This window comes from Neofelis nebulosa, chromosome 8 (genome assembly GCF_028018385.1).
Source record: "Neofelis nebulosa isolate mNeoNeb1 chromosome 8, mNeoNeb1.pri, whole genome shotgun sequence".
In the NCBI taxonomy this organism is placed as follows: Eukaryota; Metazoa; Chordata; class Mammalia; order Carnivora; family Felidae; genus Neofelis; species Neofelis nebulosa.
In genome coordinates this window covers 111,947,634-111,971,239 of record NC_080789.1, presented here as the reverse complement: position 1 = coordinate 111,971,239, position 23,606 = coordinate 111,947,634, and the positions used below count along the sequence as shown (strand labels likewise).

At 40.8% G+C, this 23,606-nt stretch overlaps 1 protein-coding gene across 20 annotated transcripts in view; it reads right to left on the bottom strand.

Moving 5' to 3' along the window:
- The window catches only part of PARD3 (par-3 family cell polarity regulator), a 668,338-nt gene that overhangs the window by 93,496 nt on the left and 551,236 nt on the right, over window positions 1–23,606 (bottom strand). The window lies entirely within an intron of this gene.

Below are 23,606 nucleotides of genomic sequence, written 5' to 3'. Positions count from 1 at the left end.
AAGAATGAATTTAAAAATAAAATGATCTGATTTTTAAAGAATGAAATTTAATATATTTAAGAGACTCATGTAAGCATCCCATCAGGATACAGAGCTCTCGATACCCTAAAAATCAAATGAGGAGAAATGGGGTCTCATCTAGCAACTGAGTGCTGAGTGCTTACTTCTGCTGATAACTGCCCTGGGAGCCAGAGAGACAAAGTTGAACGACAGGATCCCTACCCCAGAACATCGTTGTGTTTGGAGAGAAGGATCAGAGAGCTTCTAAAATATTTTAAAGACTTTTCAAGCATGTTCGGTACACATCCTCTTTTCATCTGACGGATGAGAGGTGTGAAGAACTTACTAAGATTGAGATCCACTCTTTGGAAGAAGAAAATATAATTTCTTGCCCAAACATCATAGAGTATAAGTGAGGATGAAAACAGAGGTACAGAGAAGTTAAGTGACTTCACACAGCAGATCCAGAACCAGGGCCATGGCCCGTGACCCAAACCACTTCCCAATGTATCTGCGAACTCAGTAAGATAAACCTCCTCTTCCTTGTATTTCAAGTGATGCTTTTGCATATTGCAGCATTCATCAAATTTCATTGTAGAATCCATTCTTTTTATGAGTTTATACTCAACTTAATAGGAGAAGAAAAAAAGAAAAATAGGTCTAAATATGTTTAATATGTCTCCTGGTAATAGTTAAGGCACAATACATGGATCTTTTTCTCCTATTGTTATTCACACACGAGAGACAAGTGGCTTAGATCCAGAAAAAAATAAGATTAGCAAATCCACTCAGTGACAATGGCCACCTGAGCTGGCAGTAATTGAGAATGCCTGGCATTCTGAGGGTCCAGAGTTTGTATCCACTGAGGTCTGCATTTGAATACAACCCAGTGGGCATGGCTCCCTTTCTCTAGTGTCACCTTCCCCACCACCCAGGCCCTGCTGCCAGCTGCAGTTCCAGTGACACATCTCCAGGTTCTCCCTCTGCCTGTGCCAAGACACCATGGCAGTTTAATGTCTAAGGTCATTTTGGGGATGGGTATAATGCAAAAGAGGGCTCTGTTTCTTTCTGCCTCTACCAAGAGATAGAACGACAGAACCCTCCAATGTGAAGCAAGTGTTCCCAGAGTCAGAGAAATCACTGCCCCCAGTCCACTCACTTGAGTTCTGCTGATATATCAGTGACTGGGTTTGCTATAGTAGAAAATATAATCAAGTTATTAAATAGGGATGGTGTGAAAGTGCTGTGCTCATATGCAAGAGAAGTTTGGGAGATAGCTGATCTATTTTGGAGAATGCTTTGAAAGAGCTCAAGATTTCTCTCATGTTCTAATTAAAAGTCAGTGGCAGCTCGATTACAGTTGGAATATTCATGAATTGAAGTTCTATTCCATCCCTTGATTAGAGCTCTCTTTATAGTAAATGTATTGACTAAGCCTAGATCTCACTTGGGAAATGGAAGGTTGATGCTATTGATAGTATTGATTTCAATGATGGATGAAAGTTAGAAGAGAAATCTGAATTAATTTTCCAATTACCTTCTTTAATGTGGACATTAGCCAGCATATGATTTTTCTTCATAAGTAGAACAACTGTTTGTTTAGCAAACTTTGGATTTGCTTCTCTTATATCTAATTACAAGCTCATTAATTTTTATGATCATATTAAAGAACTCCAATAAAACTTTCAGTGACTCAAGGGAAAGGTAGCTTTAGACAGTCAGCCATAATTAAGCAAAACAATTGTACTGGCATCATTAGGACAAATGTAAGGCATAATTTGAGTCTGGGGACAATAATCTGCCAAAAAAATTAAAATAACACACTGTAAATGTTTGCATCATAAGCACATTTCGTCAACAGCAACCTCAGGGCTCCAGTGAAATCAGTTTGATGTGTTATGTATTTAACAATGGAAAAAGTCTTTGATTTTGTATTTCTCAACTAGGAGACATCTGATGCTGGAGTTATTGGAACTTTCAGGTGAAAATCAGCAGGAGCTGAGATCTTGAACACGTGCTTATTGAACTTGCTTGATCTGACTATATTGAGCCTGTTATACTGATATCTGAACTTGAGTTTAAAAATACTCTTGTTCTGACCTAATCTCTAATAAAATGCTATATTTGGCCAAGTTTAATGAGCAAAAACTTTTCAATGTATTAGTAAAGAAATTAAATATTCAAATACTTTTGTAGTGTTTAAAAAGGTTTTTTAAATATAAACTCCCTTCCAACTCTATTCTCTTGATCAGTTTTCAAAAGTAAATCCATGAACTATAATGACACATGACTCTTATGAGGTATCAGACACAAAGACAAGGACACAGCCTTGGATTTTGGAGAAGGATGCCAAGCCCTGAGGAACTGAGGCGAGAGGGCAGGAAAAGAGGGCACGGTGATAGAAAAGGTAAAAGTGGGGGCAAGAATGGAAACAGAGACCAGGTCCTCAAGAAATGCAAAGAATCACCTCCTGGTACTGTTCCTCAGGGCTTTTTCAACCTCATCTGGGGCCCAGGAAATGCAACAGATCCCAAGGATTCTCTGGCTTGTTTCTGCTGTGGCTGTCTCGACTGGGAGGAAGCAGCACACTGTGGTGTGTACTGTGGATAGAGTCCCTTCCACCCCCTGGGGCTAGGTATCTGAGGGCTGCTGTCACCAAACCCCACTGGGTCATGGCTGAGGACCAATGTGAAGGTGGGGGTAGGCAGGGAGGGAGGAATGGAGATGAAAAATCCCTTGCTCGGGTATACAACCTGATAGTCAATCACATACATATTTCACTGGAGTCTTACTTCATTCTCATGAAGACAGAAGGAGGGTTGGAGGGTCCAGAAGCAGGTGTGAGAGGAGGCTGCTGGGTGACAAGGATCAAGCACTCTGCCAGATATAATGGCACAGAGACAGCAAGTGAAAAGAACAGGGCTGGACAGGAGTCCCATCACTGCTGGCTACTAATGCCAGATCTGTAGTACGTTGGGGTAGGAAACGAGACTTAAAGATCTCAGGTGTCACTGGTTACCATGACAGTGTTCCAGCAAACCCAGCACTGTCAGAAAATAGGAAATGGTTACCTTTGCCTTGGGTGAGCCCCAAATGGCCCCCTTATGCCCTTCCTTGTGCTACTGAGATTTGTCAAGCTCCTACTGGATCCAGGCTTTGTCCTGTTTGTATGCTTCTGGAGGAAGTTCTCTTGAATGTAGTCAGAAAAAATAGTGGTACCACCCTATAATTCAAAAGGCTCAATAGCGGACTCTACAAGGTTTCATCAACCAACAGGCACCCAGGTGCCACTTCCTTTGTGCCCAGCATGAAGCCATCATCTGTCATGGTGTGTGCATGGCTGCAGGTATGTTAGTCCATGTATTTGGTGAGTCTGGGGCAGGTAATGCCTCCCTGTTTGTAATTTAATCAGATAAACAAGATTTATTAATCTTATACCCGCAATTTGCTCCAAAAATATATTTCCTCTTTATATTATACAGAGACTCATAATTCATTAAGATTCAGTCTTCTGATTATCTCCCATTCAAATGGCTGTTTTGCAACTCTTGGGTTAAAAAAAAAGTAACAAATAAAAATAAGCACAGCAGCCATGGTTTTCAATAACAGCCTTACACTAAGTGCTGGAGGATATAGCTGATGTCCCGCAAGCTAATTTAATGTAAACAAATCAGCGTGGAGCAGAAGTGAAACCCCAGCCCTGGGGTTCCTGGTAAAAGCATTTCCAAGGTGGGTGAAGAACAACTGCCCTCTGCCCCCAGAGGTAGTGTCAGAGGTCACTGCTTCTGGGACACCATGGATTGAGTTTCACTTACTCAGGGCAAAGCTGCTTACATAAATAATGCCTGCAGTCGCTGAAGGGTTAAACACACATACCACCTTCCTTCAACCAAGAAAAGATGATTTTCCCTTTTTTTTAACAAGTCCCCCAAAACATGCACTAATAAAGACACAGTAAACCTAATGGGAATTCTCAATTGCTATTTATCAAAAGTGTTTCTTTCATTTTAAATTTCTTAATCCCAACTTGAAATAAAAATAACCAGTATAATTCTAGTTCTTAAGGTGATTTAAATTCACTCCAGAGTGGACACGGAAGCATTATTAGTAAACTCTGAATGGCTGATGTAAAAAGAAAAAAGTGTGCCTCCTGTCCTTTTTCAGAAAGTAAAAATTTTATGTGAAAAGAGGCCATGGTCTAACTTTGTATAACAGAGGAAAAAGTAATGAGCTCTCTCTGGACAAAATATGCCTGGGATTCTCACAGAAAGAACATACTTCTCCAATTTTTCAATGCTTAAATATTCTCTATGGTGTGAAACAATTCTAAGTACTTTTGCTAATTAATGAGCTGCTTTTAGCTATAAGTCAGCAGAACTGCATTTTTTAGAGACACATAGCCATGAACATAAAATTTACCTTTTTTCTTACATGTATCATCTTTTTAAGAATTCAGTCGCCACCATGGACACAAGTCAAATCAGGAATAATGAGCCGTTCTCTAAAGTGCAAATAATAGCATTCATTAAAGAAGTATTTTAGCAAAGAAAAGTAACTGACAATAAGGATGACGTGTAAGTGAAGATTGCCTGCAGGCGGCCCCAATGTGGGAGGCTGAGCTGAATTACAGAGGTTTTGCGTATGACTGTTCAGTTGTTCAAGATGAGAACGGTAATATTAGTGAGTTCTCATAAAAATAATGCTAATGCTATCCCTCTGTCCTCCACCTTCAAATCCTTGCCAACACCACTGGGGTGTGCCAGGCCTTTAAATTCATTTTTAACAAGACTGTTTACTAATATACCACACCTAGTGGCACAGGCACACTGAGAGAGGATTTCTCGGGAGTCTCATTTTGCACAGGGTGAAAGATAACGGATAAGGCAGGAAAGAGTCATAGCAAGGGTGGCAACAGGAATGCGTGGTGCATGGCAGGCCTGTTGCCCAGTACTCCTCCCTCAGGGCAACAGAGCAGTGAGCAGGAGCAGTGAGCCCATCTCCAGCAATCAGACCTTTACTGCCTCGATGCTTTAACAGCATCCACCTTAGAGCTTCACATACAAACCCCAAGGAGCCAAAGGCCACCAGAATGCCAGGCTGCTCTGTAGCTACCAGCGGGGTTCAGGACACACTCTCTGGGCGCCTTTCAGATGCTGACAGGCATAGGTGTTGATATCTTAAAATTGTAGGGGTGCCTGGGTGGCTCAGTTGGCTGAGCATCCGACTTTGGCTCAGGTCATGATCTCACAGTTCATGGGTTTGAGCCCCGCATCGGGCTCTGTGCTGACAGTGCAGAGCCTGCTTGGAATTTTCTCTTTCTCCTTCCCTGTCTGCTCTTCCCCTGCTTGTGCTCTCTCTCTCACTCTCTCAAATCTAAATAAATAAACAATTAAAAAATTGTAAAGGGATTCTGTAATTTTTTTAATGAACGGTGACAGTTTGAAACCTCTGTAAAAAACAGACCCTTTAGCACTTCTCCAAGAACTTAAATATCTCAAGTTCCTTAAACTTTCAGAAATATGAATATTTTGACCAAAGGACAAAATTAATATTATTTGAGGATAACCACTTTAATGCACACTAAATTTTCATACATTTTGACCCCCCCCCCCAAAAAAAAGGTAAAACAAAGGAAACCTTAATTCTGTCATTTAAAATGAACTAGAAAAGGGGGAAAATGACTTCAAATGTTCTTTCCACATCAGTAACCTAAGAATCCCTGATTCTTTTAAATTGCATTTCTTGGGTCAAGAGATGAACAGCATATGAATGTCCTGGTTGTTTTAATGAAAAACAAACTTCAGTTTGTAGGAAACATCTTCTCATCAAGAAGTCTAGCAGAATACTGGTTGGGCGATTATTTGTCAGGATTCAATATTACTTCTCTCAATGTCATGCTATTAAACGTTCCAGAAATGAAGGAGGGGTAGAAGTCACATGGAAGCATGATCAGTGCCAGTGTTAGAACTTGGGTAAGGAAGCGTTCTGAGCAGCAAAGCATAGCTGATTCTGTCCTTTGTGAAATAATATTAATATTAATGTTAAACACTAACAGGGAGGAGCTGCCCTGGGAGTAAAAATTTAACACCTTTTATAAACAGGGAAAATATTTCTCAACTCCATTTTCTTAACTAGGAACAAAGATGCTGGAGTCTGAGAGACATGGGTTCCAATGGCTTCAAATGCTAACTCCACTGCTTGGTAGCTCCGGGAGCTTGGCTAAGCCATTTCTCTAGGTCTCTAAACATGCTGTGTACTGCAAAGTGTTTTTGTTGTTGTTGTTGTTGTTGTTTATAGTGTCCACTTCGCAAGGATGCTGTGAAATCTGAGGGAATGTATACAAATTCTTGCAAGAGAAAGCACTAAATAAATGTTAGTTATCATAATTAGTTATCATTAACATTATCATTTTAATCACAGAGTTGTGGTAATGATAAAGACTGTATGGGGTAAGACGTTTATAGACAGAAATCCAAAACAGATAACCAGTTTATCATTCGTGCGTAACCTTCACCCTCAGTTGCCAAAAATCCTACTTAGCGCAGATTAGATTCACTGACTTTTTAACATGTATCTTTCTAAAAGTATCCACATATTGCAAGGATAGGAAGAATTTTTTTAGAAGTTATGTCAAATTGTGAACATTCGCATGATATTGTCTTGGTGTGATATGTGCAAGGCCAGGACTGAGGATTTCCCATCACATAACATAAGAAACTATCTTGCATATCTCCTCTGTTACCACGATCAATGTAAATATGAGTTGTGTGTGCATCCGTCCATATGTTGTACATGTTGTGCATATGTGTGTTCATGTTGTGGGTGGGAAAGAGAGGAGAAACTGGAGGAATAGCAGTAGAGTTGACCCTTAAATAATGTGGGGTTAGGGTGCTGACCCTGTGTGGTTGAAAAATCCATGTATAACTTTTGATTCCCCCAAATCTTAACTACTACTAGCCTACTATTGACCAGAAGCCTTACTGATAACATAAACAATTAACACACATTTTGGGTGTTGTATGTAGGATATACTGTATTCTTAAAGTAATCTAGAGAAAATAAAATGTAATTAAGAGAATCATAAGGAAAATACAGTTACAGTCCTGTACTGCACCCCAAAAAATCACACGCAAGTGGATCCACACAGTTCAAACCATGTTGTTCAAGGGTCCGCTGTATTCAGGTTTTCTTTCTTTCCTCTGTTCATCAAGGCTGTGGTTTAATCTCTCAGTGATATGTTAACATAAATCAGAACTGTTCTCTCATGGGTGGATTGCCCCATATATGTTGCATGTAAATGTTGGATAAGAATTTGATGAGACCAGTGGAGATGGAAAGATTTCTTGTAGGATACCATCCCTGCATTGAAGCTTATGACTTCTGTAGCATCTGGAACAGCTCAAGTTGTTACAGCTTTTCTACATACAAGGAAGAAAGATATACCCATTGGTAGTAAACAAATAATTTATCATTCTCTCTTGACTGACATAATAGATATCAATTATCACAAACCTGCTACCTGAGAAGATGCTGCTACTGTGAAACAGGAGTGACCTCACCTCTGCATCCTACCTCATTGCCATTACAGCCACAGCCTGGATTCATTTCCTGGGACATGCAGTGGGCTGGGATGATCTCAACCATCTGATTCCTAAGAAAACTACAATTCAGCCCACAATACTATTCAGAAACAGACAATTGCTTTTTGACCTGATTTTTCAACATTGTGTGACAGTATAGGGTATGGTGCCAATCCCTGCTGTGATCTGGCTCCCCCCCAATTTTAGGAGGTGACAATGTACTGTTCCCTACTTGCTATACCAAGGTCTTTACATGTGTTATCTCGTTTAATCATGCCTACTTCACCGGGTTGTCATGAGAACTGAGAATGCATACGCAGCCCTTCAGCCTTTGACCTATGACTGGCACATTATAAATACTGATAAATGTTCATTCTCTTCCCTTGACCCTTAATTCTTACACTTCTGTGAGGTCAGTGTAATTGCCCCCAACCAATAGATATGGAAACATGTCGAGGGCCCTAAAGACAGGAAGTGGCTGAGTAAAGCTGTAGGCCCAGTCTGGCCCATCTGACCCCAAAGTGTGGGCAGGCCCTTTCCTCTCTACCAAGACACCTTCTACAAAGTAGGTGTTTCCTCTTTAAGTTCAGAGTCATGATATCGGGAAATGACTGTACACTTAGAAATGCTCAGAATCTGGGGAGGGCGTGTAAGCAGACAGGAGAGAGGACAATGGCAAAGCCAAAAAAAAGAGGCAGAAATAAGAAAAAAAGAGCAAGGAACATTGCATTTCCTCCTTTCCATCAACGGGAAAGTCCACTTTGTGTTATATCATGTAGCATGTTATTTATTTAGAATTTATTAAAAAAATTCTTTTTTGCTCCTGTGTATTTTTGGCCTGTATTTTGCTCCTGTGCATATTTCTGCCCATTCTACTTAAGTGTGCTCAAATCACTATCACCTAGCTTAATTTATGATGCTATCTGTTGAGCCATACTGGGAAATCAGATAATCGTAATTAGTATTCCTTCCCCATACTTTTATTTCCCTACATTCCTACAACTTCACCAATATATGTTAAAAGTATCTCAATAAACTCATGCCAGGATTTGAAGTCCTGTTAACCTTGGCCCATTCTTCTGGATCTTGTGGCTGTCAACACCTCCCTAAGCCGCCTTCTGTCTTTTCCATTGTTTTAGCCTGATCCCTAGTGGCAGTCTCTTTTAGCCCAAATTGGCATCATGATTTTGTTTTCTGTTTTCTTTTTTCCAGCTTTGTTTCCATCATTTAGAAGTGAGAATACTCTGCTTGGCTATGAGGACTACAACGATATTCAGAAATGAACCTCACTTAGGGAAATAACTCCCAATGTAAAACCATAAAATGTTAAAACCATAAGGCAGACAAGGCCAAGACATGCCTTGTATGTCCTTTAGCCCCTCATGCAATAGGGGACGGTGGAAAGTCAGTGGGAGAGTTTACAGGGGGTGCCAGGGAGAGGCTGCAGCAGTGGGGTGACAGCGCTACGTTCACAGTAAGAGTTTAAGATGCCTGGATACAATCCTTTAGCTAATGGGCTAAGAAAGGCTGTTCATGAATCAAGAGTGACACCATACGGAGGATGGACTGGAGAGAGGAGAAACTGGTGACTAAAACCAACTAGGAAACTCTTAGCAGAGTCCAGGAGAGAGGTCTTCAACAACACTCCCACCAAGAATCCTGAAAGGTTCACAGGTTCACAAGAATCCTGAAAGCCCTGTCGTTCCTCTTCTATTCCACCCTTAATTAAATTAACCTAAACCTTCAATCAATGGCTTCTCTTACGCTCTTCACTCCACTGTAGGCCCTTACAATCTGTCCCATTCCCCTACCAAGTCTTCCATCAGATGAAGTCAACCTTTATTTTGTCCTCACTCCCTACATTCTACCCAGACATAGAAAACTTACTGGCCTAACTTGATTCAAGTCAATGATTAAATTAAGTGTTTACTGAGGATTCTAAGTATATGGTCTCCTGTTTGGTTAGATTCTGTGGGGGATATGAAGAGGTCCTCAAAGGATTCACCATCCCGGAGTAGAGATAAGATGGGTATGTAAATAAAAGAGATAAGGGCAAGGTACCAGCCCTTGGGTAGCTCACAGGGCAAGAGGTGAAGCAGCCAGTTCAACCCCACATTTTCGGACTGTTTCATTTGACGATGACAAACCACCGACTTTCTTCTGTTACACATTTTTCAGCTTATTTTGACTTTTTACAGGGTAACTTTTCATGCTGATTTTTACACATAGACTTTTTTGATTAAGTAGAGTGCCTTAATTTATACCTCTTTGGGGTCTACAAGTTGGGAGCAGGTGGGTGTTTATGATTTCAGAGAATCATACTAAAGTCACTGGCATTATCAATGTGGCTACACATGCAATTCCTATGAAAATGGTTGGTAATTCTTCCTTCCACATCACAGTGACAAGGTAAATTGACCACAAAGACCTCTACAGCATCACACAATGTGAGTTGGGGGTACCTGTTCTGTGCACACAGGAGAGAATGGCTCATGAGCCTCCTCCCATCAGCCCTCCTCCTTGTTGCCACCACCACTATGTAAATGGGAAAAAATGTTTATATTTTGTCTGTCATATAATGAATGCCTAAAAGTACCCTCCCTATATGGAGGGCCTTTCACGAGTCTTTCTTAGGATAAGTCTAATATCAGAAAGTGGTATTTTGAAGGTAATTGGGACCTTCATATGATCAGGACTTTTCAATTAAAAGAAGACTATGACATGAGTCTTCAGCATTTCAAACAGTCTAGGCAACTCCCCAAACCTAAAATGATCAGGCCTGGTTTCCTTTAAGTATCAGGCCCAGTCAGGAAGTTAACCCACTCGCTTTGCTAACAGATGTCATATTAGCATTAATTGTAATGGCCCATTTTACTTATTAGGTCCCTCTCGCCTATTGGCATTCCAGGCACCTTGCATAAATCCTGCAATAAAGCCAATTAAAATCCCATTAAAAGATAAAACCTAAAACTATGCCAATAAATGCTAAATACATTTTAAATACATTCATTTTGTATCACTCTTGGAAGATATAAAATGGAAAAGCACGGTGTAAATGTTGCAGAGCCTTATTGAGGACAGTACCAATCTCAGGAGGTCAACCTGGAAAATACAATTAAATTAGTAAAATGTGCCCTGACTTGTCACATTTCCAAGTCTGGTTTTCATCAGTGCTGTATTTAAGGGATTTCCCAAGTTTTATATGAAACTCTGTTTCTACCTGTAGTAAAGTAAGGAAGATATTTCTGAGATAAATGTGTATTGAAAAATACATAAAATGCCATGATAGGCAAGCTGAAATGTCACTTTCAAAAATGTATCCTTTTATCCAATTCATACCACATAGGTCTTAGCAGAGAGCATAGAACTTGCTTTCTGAATATTTCTTATAGGAATAGGGAGTTACATTTCACGTACGAAACAACTTGTATGAACAGATGTAAAGAGCTGATCCATCAATAATTTTTTTAAGATTTCCACCTCCATGGATTAAAAAACATCTTTCTGTCACTCTCTACAGAAGTATGTAAACGTAGGCTCAACTTGTATCCTTTCTGTAATGTTTGAAGTAAAGTAAGAGGTAAGAACCTTCTAAGAAAAGTGATACCTCCTTTAAGAAGAAAGAAAAGAAAAACAAATTATATTCTAACTGTAAATAAGTGCTTAGTAAAGATATGGGGGGGGGGAGAGAAGGCGAGTCACATATTTTAAAATAATACCTGAAATATTTGTATCCAAGAACAAAATAATTATCATTGGGTGATGACATTTGTGTTTTCCACTGTGCTTTTCTGTATTCTCCATGCTTTTTGCATTATAGATGTAATATTTAGCATTAGGAAAGTAAGTACTCTCTAAAAACATACGAGTGGGTATTAGAAATACAAGAAGGCAATTGACTAAATCTATTCAGTTGGTCCCAGAAAAAAAGAAAACAAAATATTCGCATCAAATGGCTGACATTTATTTCTTACATTAACTACATTCTCTCATTTGGGCACAGCTGATGGTCTAAGATGGCTCCATACCATTGTTGACGTCCTGCCACCCAGTTCAATACCTTGATGTAAATATTTAAGAAACACACATGAAATTGAGTAAGTGGGTTACACTGCTTTAACAATAAGCATTCATAATGCTATTTGTACTACTACCTGCAGAGAATAACACTGGATGATCTCTTTGGAAATTTTATAAATGGAACACTGTCAAATTTATAAGCAACATTTTAGACAGCAAATATGTTGCTTGGATTTTAGCAGTCTTAAACACTGCAAGCAGCTTAACCTTATCTCCCAGTGCCACTGCCTTCCTGGAGTAATTGATGCTTGGAGTCCCCAATTTCACATAAACCAGGCCACTGTGTTATTGTATACAGCAATCTGACTGCTGGCAGAGACAGGAAACTGCACTGAACCCAGATCAATAGACATGTCAACAGTAAGCTGCTTAATCTAATTCAGCCTATCTCATCTCAGGGCACAGAGTTTGCAATTTTGCTGTTGGGTCCCTCTGGCAGGAAATGGTTTGGAAAGTTTAGTCTTACGAAGTTTAAGTGATATGCTTATCCTTCAGACTCTTGAATGTTTATTCAGCAGAATAGCTGTTTTAAATGTTTTATAAATGGCAGTAATGTAAACAAGGCACTTCTGACTTCCCTCACATGTGAAAACTATAATGGTGATTTCTTTGACTATGGACATAGAGATTAACACTACAGCCAATTACACTTTAGAGGAAATTGCTTTGGTTCACATATTCTGGGTTAATGTCTTCCTTAAAGTCTATCCCCACCTTAACCACTGGCATTTTTCTGAGAAAAAGAAACTATTTGTTTTGAATAAATACTTGTTTCTTCTTTAACTATATATTGGGCAAATGGCTTCTTTAGTTATGATTACCCATCAAAGCATCATTCTTGTTCCTTAGACTCGTGTGGGTGATCAGGAATGATTTCCAGCATGGAAGATCAGAGTCTGAAATCCGGGAATTCTGGTCCTCCTTCAGACATCACCCTCGAGGGCTGGCATAAGCCACCTCGCTGCTGTCCCCTCCCTGGGCGCTCGCTGGCTCTCTCCAGGAAGGCAGAGCTAGATACTACTGTCATCACTTGGAAGACAGTGAGTGCTAAGTACGTGATACTGCCTGTAGCACTGGTTCATGCTGTCCTTGATTTGTCAAAATAAGAAGGGCACAGATCGTTTTCCACACTCGTAAAAAGACTCCATTTGTATAAGACCAATACTTCTGTAAACCTTTGGAAATAACAATTTATTATCACTGTCATCCTTAAAGTGACTTTTGTAATAGGTGATATAATCCTACCTTATGGAAGGAGAGGGCAGGGAGTATGGGATGGAGAAGGAAGGCATGGAGGGCAGGGAGGAGGGTAGAGGGCATGGTGGATGGGGATGAGGAGGACAGGGAGGATTAGGGATGCAGAAGGAGAAAGACGATGGGGATGAGAAAAAATGAATTTGTTCTCTAATCAGTGGCATCTGAGAATAACACATCATAAAGATATTTTAAGATTAGGTCTCTGCTTTTGGATCTTGTACTTAACTAAACTAACCCAACATTTTCTAAGGCCAGACAGTGAGGAAGCCATGCCAAATATGGGCTGAAAGGGAAGCTCACAGAAGATGTGAAGCATTCAAGAAATTTCCAACCAAAAGACATGAGAGTTCAATTGGAAGAAACCAGGTCAATGTTGGTGGCCAGTACTAAGAGCCCTGAAAAGTAACAATTCATGATGCTTATGAGATTCAGTAACAGTGCAGTGAGGGCCCAACATTTGGAATGCCTGCTTCAAGGGGGAGACAAGGTGGACAAGGGGACCTGTGAACAAGCTATTTCCCAAATTCTAGTCTCCTGAGGCCTTATGTGAAGCTAACACATAAGACCACATATCAGGGTAACACATGCTAGTCCATCAAGGACAAAATAACTTATTAAATACTAGACACTGATGCTGAACAATTTGCTTCATTGGTAGGTGCCTGAATTTCAGCACTGTAAGACAATTTTTATCAAAATTTCATTTGTTAAACCTCACTTTTTATTAATCTAAAAGAAAATGGTGACAAGCTAGGATTCATAATGATGAACTTTTCTGCCTTATAGAAAGCATTCAGAGTAACACCCCCCCCCCAAAAACAGACATTAGAAATATCAACAGCAAAAATATAAAAGAGTTATAAATATAAAAGAGTTATTTTCAGTGGAGCCCATCACAATCTGAAGTGATTCTCTCTCCAATCAAGAGTATTTTGGTAGGGGGGCACCTGGGTGGCTCAGTCAGATAAGCGTCCAATTTGTGATTTCAGCTCGGGTCATGATCCCAGGGTCGTGGGATGGAGTCCCACATCACACTCTGTGCTGACAGTGCAGAGCCTGCTTGGGATTCTCTCTCTCCCTCTCTCTCTGCCCCTTCCCCTGCTCCCCCCCCCTCTCTCTTTCTCTCTCTCAAAATAAATAAACATTAAAAAAAGAGTACTCTGATAGGAAAATTTGTAAAGCAAGTATCAAAATTCTCTCTTCATGTAGTGAGTACTGAAAGCCCTGACAACAGAGAAGACAGAAGCTAATGTTGCTCTGTGTGTGCATGTGGCACTCATACTTACCTGGCCGGGAAGTGCTGTTCTTATTTCTAACAGATAAGCAAACAGTCTCAGAGGCTGAACAGTTTGCTCAAGGCTGCATGGCTAGTGAGCAGCAGACCCAGGATTTTTATTCTGAAGCTTTTTTCATAATTTCTTTATTCTTATCTCATACAGATGCCCAGGCTGCGCACTGCATAAGCATGCCATACTAAGTGGGCGCCATTTGCATCACAGACAATGTCAATGTGCAACTGTGGTGACGATTTTATGGCAGGTGACAATAAGTATGCTGTTTTAGTAAAATGCCACACAGAGAGGAAATAATGATTCTGGAGGAAGGGGTGTCTTTTCTAACAGGTGCAAAAAGGGGTCCTGGAGGCCCTGAGTGTAGGGGTATCCAGTTGAGAAGGTGAAAGAACAGAACTGGACCAGATAACACACCAGAAGGCTTTGGCTGTCTGCCCAAGTTCTTGCTGCACTTCAGTTCTCCGGACTCCCAAGCCCATCAGCGAACACTGAAGAAGCAGTTCGTATTACGGCAGTAGGAAATGGCAGAGGTGGGCCAAAAAAAGTAGCTATAGCATTCACAGACCTAAAGAAGGAGGCCAAGCCCACTTTAAATGTTCACCTAAAAAATCAAAATCCACTGGGGGCACCTGGGTGGCTCAGTTGGCGAAGCATCTGACTTCAGCTCAGGTCATGATCTCACGGTTCATGGGTTTGAGCCCCACATTGGGCTCTGTGCTGACAGCTCAGAGCCCGGAGCCTGCTTTGGATTCTGTTTCTCCCTCTGTGTCCCTCCACTGCTCGTACTCTGTCTCTCTCTCTCTCCCTCTCTCAAAAATAAACATTAAAAAAAATTTTTTTTAAAAGCAAAATACACTGAAGGTTTAGGAATTATTAGTTCCCCTTTTCAGTTGGGTCTGCCCATTTAAAACAGTAAGGTCAAAATGAAAGGATCTAGTAACCTTTCTTCTGGATTTCTAGATAATCTCAGCCTCTCTTGTTCTTCAAGGTTAATCATACAAGGCAATGCTAGGAGGCTTATCTCCCAACTGTGGGGAAGGCAAGGCAGGAGGAAGTGTTGTACAATACTTCTTGAGAAACTGAGAAATAATATAATGACAAATCCTATTATACCAGAAAAATAAGAATTCTAGGGAAAAAAACTGGTTCCATTTATTTATGGTACATATTCTTAATTAAAGAGGAGAAAGAACCCTGAAGAAATATGCCATTAGCTCTTTCACTTTAGCTGGAACATGCATCCCCCCTAATTATGAAACAAAGTGCACCTTTATGCACCTGGTGATTTTCTGTGCCACAGTGTAGTGTAATGTACAAGGGGGATTGTTTTAATAGGGCTGGTAATGAGATCTGGGTGGAAAGTCTCTCTGTTAATTTAGCAGTCCTCCTGAGATGTTAAAGTTCTAGTTTGCAGGTGTTTTAAAGTTCCTCACCAAGCATGACCCCAGCCTGCCCCCTACTTTTGACATCAGGTGTTAAATATCACCTGAAGATCTCTTCCTCAATTTGTCCTCCTCAAAGATCACTTCTATGCTCTTCTTGCCTCTTTGACAGCTGAGTTTCTTTTGATTTGCCCAGTACTATCTAAAATGTTATTAAATTAATAACTTGATGCTGTAATAATCCATAAACCTTGAAAACAAGGCTCTACAGACTTTAAACCTGTCCCATCAAAGGCATCTCAAATAGCCAGAACCACGTCAAGCAGCTGCTGTCACTTCTTGACCTTTTTGTTTAAGGAATACATCAGTCCCTGTAAGCATACTTAAATAAATGACTTGCAAATTAAAAGAAACATTTTTATGATTCACTGCAGTAGCTTGCTTTTTGGGATACAAGGTTAAAAGTGAACAGTAAACCTTTTAAGGTTATTGAAACTAAATTATTAACGCTGTGTTTCACCTTCCTTTTGTCCTCTTTATGGCGCTCTCCCTGATTACTCACTGCGACTCCACTCCTACAAGTTGTAAATCAAGTGAAAAATCTTTAAAGCACAAAAACAGCTGATTAAAATGTTCAGCCACAGGGGAACTACAGAGATGATGGGGAGGGACACACTGCACTTTAAAAAAAAAAAAAATGAAGCTTCTGATAGCTTTTGAAGAAATACGTTGTGAAAAATGCGCACTTTCATGTCCAGAAGTGAGCGAAAGGGACAGTCCCGCTTTTGAAATCCATTTGCAACCTTCAAAATAATGAGTACGTTCTTCCACTTGGATTGCACCTGGTACCTCACACCGGCGTGCCTTTCACCTGCATGGTTTGATGCTCAAACGTGAACTGCCTCTAATGGGGCTGGTGACTCGTGGCAGACGAAGGGATTCTCTTCACCCTCTGATTAGGGATGACTGACAAAGCTCTGAAACCAGAATACGGGTTGGGTGGGAGAGTTGTAATGTAACTGAGGAATGCCGAACTCCATTCTACCTATGTGGGGCCTCGATCTCCTCAGTTGTAAAATGGGCTGATGACACTTTCTTCTCAGGTCATAGTTGTGAATATTATTTGCACCTCCCATGACACACTCAGTAAAATATTCATCGGGTAACTAATGCTTTCCACATCTTATAAACAGTTTGGATTCGTTAAGTGTATTCTGATGAATAAAGCAAGTCCAATCCTGTCCTAGGCACTTAGCACATCACATCTGGGATTCCAGGAGGTAGCTCCCAACAGGGAGAAATGGAGTGGAGTGAAAGCAGGGCCAGGGGGCACCTGGGTGGCTCAGTCAGTTAAGCATCTGACTGTTGATTTTGGCTCAGGTCGGGATCTCAAGCCTTCTTGGGATTCTCTATCTCCCTTTCTCTCTGCCCCTCCCCTTCTTGTGCACTCTCTCCCTCTCTCTCTCAAAATGTGCTCTCAAAATACGTAAAAAGTAAACATTAAAAGAAAGAAAGAAAGAAAGAAAGAAAGAAAGAAAGAAAGAAAGAAAGAAAGAAAGAAAGAAAGAAAGCAAGCAGGGCCAGACTTTGGGGGACAGACCACAGGACTCCACGTGGTCTGACTGAAGGGGCATGTGGAGTCCCTTAGTATCCTTCCTTCCTGAAATGCTGTGTAAAACATCTACCATGAGCAGGGCCAAGCTCCTGGTGCAGCCTGGGCAGAGGGCTCTGCTGTCACTGTCCTGAAATCCTTACTAATTTATCTGAACTTGTGTTGTAGAAGTGGAGTCTGATGGGAGCATGAAGTGTGTGAGGAGCAGAGATCCTGCAATGCACATGTGCTGTGTGGTTTCTCTGCGCCCCATCAGCCCTTACCATTCTCGATGGATGGTGGGCCTGCGACATGTGGGAGTCCAGCCGAGGTGCTACCACCCCAAGGGACTGCTCTTCCCAGAACCTGCTTTGGATGCAGAAGAAAGGCAGTGGTGTTCCGAGAAACAGAAATGAGCAAGGAGCCCTATCATATCCTTTCTGACTTGTGTTCATTTCCATAATTAGCCAAACACACTGTAAAGGATGGCACAGACGGAAAGGGAAAGATGGAGTGACCTTTCACTCCTTCCTTACTCGACAGTAAGTCAAGGGTAGAGAATGAGTGGAGTGTGGGCTTATCAAGAAGAGAGTATCATCGGTTGAGTTAGTCTTGTGTGACGTTTCACTACTTGGTTGACAAGGCAGTACGTATGCATGTATGAGCTATGAAGCACAAATTAGGTCATTTCAGTGATTCGGCATGCAAGTTAAATGCTTTTGCATTTGTATTTAAAAGTGGCATTAATCCCAACAATGTGAATGCGCTTAGGACTACTGAGCTTAAAAATGGTTAAGATTGGCAAATTTTATGTTACGTGGATTTTACCATAACAAAGAGAATGGCATTGCATGCTACAAAGATGAACGGTAAAATCCATGCTGATAATTTAAAACTTCAATGTTTCTCTACTTAGAACAACATTCCATAGTGAATTAAAAACCTCATGACAGGCCAGAAAAGAAACTGTAAAAGAAAAGAAAAAGCTTTCTATTTTTATACCTTTAATAGCACTTTTTTCTTGCATTTTAAACAAAGGACCTAGAGTTTTCATTTTGCACTGGGCCTCACAAAGTACGTAGCTCAAATTGAGCATGAGTCAGTGATCTGAGCGGAAGTCTTCGTCCCTGGCGTGACCTAGGCAAACTGAGGCTTGCCCAGGAAGGACCAGGAGCTGCCCTTCTTGCTGAACGCGGCAGAAATAGAGCACACGGCCCCTCCTCCAGGAGACTGACAACATTGGGCTCCGACACGGGAGACACCGTAAAGATTTGGAACCCTCTATATATGCTAGTGCTCTGGCAATAAATGTGATAACAGAAGCAACAGTCACAGCAGCAGCTTTCTGGCATAACTAGGATAATAATATATTGAGAGAGGGAGAGATCCATCTGGTGGTGGTGAAGGGAGAGAGTTGTTCCTTACCTTCCAGAAAGCTATCCCAGGTCTGCGAGCATCTGGGGTGTCCAGAAGGAGCTTGCCAGAGGCCCAGGATGGACAGCATTTGAGCTCTGGGGACAGAAGCCACCAGCAAGGCCCTTACCTAACTTTTAACCCTGAAGAGAGCTCTTCTGCTCACACAAGCATTCAGAATCCATTGCCTCAGTCTACTGCTCCAGTGTCTCAGCTGCACCGCTCCTTCTGGACTCCAAATCACACAGGATAAATCCAAGAAAGTGAAACAAGACACCTAGCCCTCCAAAGCATGTGCTACCCTGGACAGCTCTCATTTAGGATGCTCTCCACTCCCATCCTCTGTGGTCCTGCTAGGCTCTCCTCTCCCCTATCTGACCAACAGCTCTCTGCTATTCAGATGCTGAAAGCCTTTTGGGGGGTCTGCCATGTGCCTAGAATTACTGACCTTTGTCTAAATCATCTCACTGGGAACTCCTAACCATCCCCCATAGTGTATGTTATAGGTCTCCTGTTTTAGATGAGAAGCAGGTTCCCAAAGATTGGGGACTGCATGTGACGTCGAAGAGAAGTAAGGGGCAGAGTAGCACATGCACCCACACCTGCAGACCACACTCCCATCATCTCACAGTGCTCCTGGGTCATGAGGAAACACCCAGGCACATCTACACTATGAAACACTATAAAACAACTGGCTCAGACTCTATACCAGTAGCACCGTCAAAAGAAATAAAAAGAGGGTGAGGAGAGAAAGAATATTTTATTTTATTTCAAAAAAAATTTTTTAGCGTTTGACTTTATTTTTTTGAGAGACAAAGAGAGACAGAGCATGAGCAGGGGAGGGGCAGAGAGAGAGGGAGACACAGAATCCGAAGCAGGCTCCAGGCTCCAAGCTGTCAGCACAGAGCCCGACGCGGGGCTCGAACCCATGAATGTGGGATCATGACCGGAGCTGAAGTTGGACGCTCAACCAACTGAGCCACCGAGGCACCTCAAGAAGGAATATTTTAGATGACAAGAAACTGAAAAACACATTGCAATGATATGCATAAAACTTAACTGTATCTTGGATCCCAAACTATACTAGTTGGGGGAACTTGAATATGGATTATATATTCTATATTATTGAATCAATATTAATTTATTGGGAGGTTTTTTTTTTAAATTTTTTTAATGTTTATTTACTTTTGAGGGAGAGGGAGACAGACAAAGTGTGAGCAGGGGAGGAGCAGAGAAAGGGAGACACAGAATCTGAAGCAGGCTCTGAGCTGTCAGCACAGAGCCTGATGTGGGGCTCGAACTCACAAACTGTGAGATCATGACCTAAGCCGAAGTCAGATGCTCAACTGACTGAGCCACCCATGCGCCCCAATTTATTGGGAGTTAGTTTTTTTTAAAATGGACCAGAGGAGGAGAAGGCTTAAGGGGGAAAGATGAGTGGAATGGGAGACAAATCTGACTGTATCTGTAATGTTATTTGTCTAATAAGAAATGTAAAGCATACATACAAAAAACTCAAAGCAAGGAACACTATATGAGGCACATAAAGCTATGGAGAGATCATACAGGCTTAACATGATCAATTTCAAGTCAGCACAGAAGTAGTTAAAAACATTAACAACGACAGCCATTTATTAGCTTATTATGCACTAGGTTCAGATCTACACAACTCCTCCATATTCTTTAGTTAGCCTTTAAACCTCTCTGTGACAGACATGAACCCATTTCCACAAAACAGGAAATTGGGGCTCAGAGATACCATGTAACATGCACAAGGACACACAGCCCAAGATTCCAACCCAGGACTTTATGGCTCCAAATCCCAGCCTCATCATTATTCTAAACTGCGTATTTTAAAGTAGATGAAAGGTGAGGAAATAAAGGTGGATATTAAAGAGCTTGTTCTGAAACCTTGAGAATATACTTGATCCCTACAGTTTGATACGATCAAACCTCTGAGTCGGTCAGCCTCAGGAGGGAGAAGTCTCATTCTGAGAGCCTATGCCAAATCCTAGGATCATTACTGCCCTTATATTCCTGTCTCGAGACAACAAACCTTAAGAGATTGACTTAAAAGCTTTTCATAAGACATAGTTAAGAAGATCAATATCCAAATACATTGCTCACTGAATCCTGCTTAAGTTGACAATATGGAAAGATTATTTCTCAGCTGGATTTGGGAAAATCTCACAAGATTTTGCAGAGGCACATGGGGAATTGGAGCAATATTACCAGTATTTCTTCTTCTTTCATCAATGTTTTAAACACATTGAAAACTCCCCTTGGGGGAAGAACCAGGCCGTGTGTGTGTGTGTGTGTGTGTGTGTGTGTGTGTGTATCTTCCACAGGACACAGGGCAAAGAGCATAATACATACTGAATCCTCAATAAATATCTGTGGAGAAAGTCATTAGAATCTCTCTCACCTGATTATAAAGAAATATAAACAATCTCTTATTGCAGAAAATTGAGGATAAATCCCTGAGGCACTGGCTGTGTGGTCACCTTGTGAGTAGAAACACTGTGCTTCAAGGTGCCACAACAGGAAGTATAAAGGACAGGGAGACGGAAGCGGGTGCATCTTTGCAATCAGTAGGGACGATGAAAGCCCTCAGCAGAACAGAGAGCAGAAGGACTGCGAGTAAATAATAGAGATGGAACCGGCCGTGCGTCTGCTGTCATCTGACGGTTTCCAGGTTTTCATAGATATGCTATTTCATTAGGGCTGTAGCAGTTATCCATCACCCTGTTCAAGCCCCATCAAATCACTGTCCCTTTGCATGTGTCTATCTCCAAAAGCTACAAAGCAGCCCTGTAGAAATCTGGGTACTGTCAGCTAGAATGATTTATTCCTTTTCCTGAACAAGCTGGTTCCCTGGACTCTTTTCACGGTGGTTGTTGTTTCAAATGCTAGCGGGTTTAAAATTTGGAAAGACACACACACACACACACACACACACACACACACACACACACACACACGGAGAGGAAGAGGGAGATTTTCAAGTTTCACAGAAAGGGATATTTAATTAAATTCAACCCAAAATATTTTAGGTTCTACTATGTTTCGAGCACTGAGGATAAAGAGATAAAGAAGCTCATATTCTGGTGAGGGAGACGAACATAAGTAGATCATGACAGTAGAGGGTTCTACATTCAACACTAGACAGAAGAACAAAGAGATAGGGAAGGAACAAGTTCTATCAGAGTGGAGAAGTGAGAACACAGAAAACATCACAAAAAACCTTAAGTATCCAAGACAGGTTCCACAGGAGGAATGGAACTTTGTCATGCAGTCTTAAGTATTTTGACTTAATTATTATCTAGGACATCCATGTGTACACGAGGTGACTTCAGCTCCTTACTCCTCACACCATACACAAAAATCATCTCAAAATGGACCACATACCTGAATGTAAAAGCTAAAACTGAAACTTTTGGAAGAAAGTTTCCTGGAAGAAAACATAAGAAGAAATCTTCATGGCCTTGGGTGGAGGAAAGAGGTCTTAGATATGACACATAAGTATAATTGTACAAAGAAAAACTGACAAATTGGATTCATCAAAATTGAGGGCTTTTGTACTTCAAAAGACATCATTAAGGAAACTGACAAGTGTCCACCAATGGAGGTAAGGTAAAGAAAATGTGGTGTGTGTGTATACACACACACAACAAATTTATTCAATCATAAGAAAGAAGGAAATCCTGTCATTTGTGACAGCATGGATGGCCTTGGAGGGCATTATACTCAATGAAGTAAGTCAGAAAGAGAAAGACAAGTACCATGTGATCTCGCTTATATATTGAATCTAAAAAACAAACAAACAAAAACCTGAACTCATAGATACAGAGAACAGATGGGTGGTGGCCAGAGGTGGGGGCGGGGGGATTGGCAAAGTGAATGAAGTTGGTCAAAAGGTACAAACTTCCAGTTATATAAATAAGTCAGAGGGATGTAATGTACAGCATGATGACTATACTGTGTGATAATTTTGAAATTTGCTAAAAGAGTAAATCTTAGAAATCCTCATCACAGGAACAAAAGTGTAACTGTGTGAGGTGATGGACACTACTAAATATGTTGTGGTGATCATTCTGCAACAGATACATACATTAAATTGTTATACTGTATACCTGGACTTAATAAAATGTTATATGTCAATTATATCCCAATTAAAAAAAATGCTAATTGTAGACTGTAGGGTGGATATTTGGGTATTAAAAAAAAAAGAAAAGGGGCGCCTCGGTGGCTCAGTCAAGTAAGTGTCCGACTTCAGCTCAGGTCATGATCTCACAATTCGTGAGCCCGTGTCAGGCTCTGTGCTGACACCTCAGAGCCTGGAGCCTGCTTTGGATTCTGTATCTCCCTCTCTCTCTCTGCTCCTCCCCCACTTGTGCTCTGTCTCTTTCTCTCAAAGATAAACATTAAAAGTTTTTTCTAAAAGAAAAAAATTGACAAGCCATAGATAGAATGGGAAAACTATTGGTAAATCACATCTCTCTTAAACAATTTATATCAAGAATACATAAAGGACTCTTAACAACTAAATAATAAAAAGCAGGGGCGCCTGGGTGGCTCAGTTGGTTAAGCATCCATCCAACTCTTAATTTCAACTCAGATCATGATCTCACAGTCATGAGACTGAGTCCCACATTGGGCTCCATGCAGAGTGGAGCCTGCTTAGGACTCTGTCTCTCCCTCTCTGCCCCTCCTCTGCTTTCTTTCTCTCTCTCTCTCAATAAATAAATATTTTTTTAAAAGAAACAATAAGAAACCAAGTCAACCAACCTTATTAAATCAGAGTCAAAATTTATGAATAGTTTACCAAAAAAAAAGGTACACAAATGGCTAATAAGCAAAGGTGTTCAACATCTTTAGTCACTAGGAAAATGCAAATAATTAAAGTCGTAATAAGATAGTATTTCACACCCATTAGGATGACTATAATTTAAAAAAAAGACAATAACAACTGTTGATGAGGATATGAATACATTGGAACTTTCCTATACTG